Source organism: Plasmodium inui (genome assembly GCF_000524495.1).
Source record: "Plasmodium inui San Antonio 1 unplaced genomic scaffold supercont1.7, whole genome shotgun sequence".
In the NCBI taxonomy this organism is placed as follows: Eukaryota; Apicomplexa; class Aconoidasida; order Haemosporida; family Plasmodiidae; genus Plasmodium; species Plasmodium inui.
The window spans coordinates 33,535-35,032 of NW_008481841.1; positions in this window are offsets into that span (position 1 = coordinate 33,535).

Below are 1,498 nucleotides of genomic sequence, written 5' to 3' on the forward strand. Positions count from 1 at the left end.
ACACATATGGATAATACACATATGGATAATACATGTATGCATACATACATATATGGATAGATGAATGGGTGGGTGCCTTTTCCCGCTTGAGTGTATATTCCCAACGCATGCGCAAATGAACACCAGGGAGGTTATTTTACCGCGCGAAGAAGCAGTTGAGCACAGTCAAACGGAACCATGTGCAGGTGCAGGTGGACATAAAAGGATCCATCAACGCACAATCAATGTTGCTGTTGGGACATATCACCGATGTTCACTCTCTGTCATGCGTTGTTCTTGAGTTCGTTGCGCGTGTTTCCTAAGTTCTCGTTTCCCCCAATAGGAAGCTTTCCTCTTCTTCCTTTTAGGTTTCCCCGTGTTATGCTCCAACTTCTCATTTGCTTATCTCTTACAGTAGACGTAAAAACGTGGACCATGCGCTATGACATACATGCGTACACATGTACCGTCTAAATAGTAGTACCCCGGGAAGAACTTTCATACATATGAGTGTACACAGAAGGAGTTTTTCCGGTGGGCATATAAGTTCGATATACTGTTAAATGGAGATGTATGCGTCGCTTATCCACTGTGTGTACGTCTTGCATACATACACACATGAGTCGACGACCATCACTGTGTTAACTAATCAAAGCCAACGAATGGAGTAACTCGACAAATATGTGTTCACACATTTGGCAACAACTCCTCCACCAACGTATACAATTACTCAGACGAAGTATAGTTACGCGAGAGTAGTGAAATTGAAAAAGAAAAAATGGGGAAAAAAAAAAAAGTTGGGGAATAAGTCAATTTAAAAATTCATTTAAACCTAATTTGCAAGCATACGAGTTCAAATTCAGTTCGTTCTGTATGCAAACCTTTTACGTATGACAGAACGCATTTGTTTGAATGCCCCCACGTGTTGCAAAATGGATAAGTGGAATTAACAAGCAATAGCTTCACACGGGAAGGAACAGAATGAGAAAAAAAAACAAAATTGGATGGATGGACGGATGGAAGGATGGATGAATGGAACGATGGATGAATGGAACGATGGATGGCTGAACCATTCCAGAGGAGTGATCATGGCGCATGTGTAAAAGTGCCACGTGTGTATGCAACGCGCACATGCGTATGCACATGCACACGGATCGTTCAATGTTCGCCCGCCCGGTCGTCCGTTTGTACGTTTGTGTGCCCCTTGCTGTGCACGCTCGCTTACGTGAGCAGCACTCCCCCCCTCTGAATAATCGCTTGAGGAGAAATTTGAACTACAAACAGAATTCATCCGCATGCGACACGTCCAAAAATGGCTGTTTTATATCCCTCCTTTCGGCGGATGTACAATGTGTGAGTTTCACCTCTCTTCGCAGGAGTGCCATATCGCCCTGTCACCGAACGCGGAGGCAGAAGCTGCTTCTCCCTCTGTTTCTCGCCCCCCCTCTCCAGTTTATTTTCCCATCGGGCGCCTCCCCCAAATCTCTCACCTTAAGCGACAGGAATACTACACATTTGC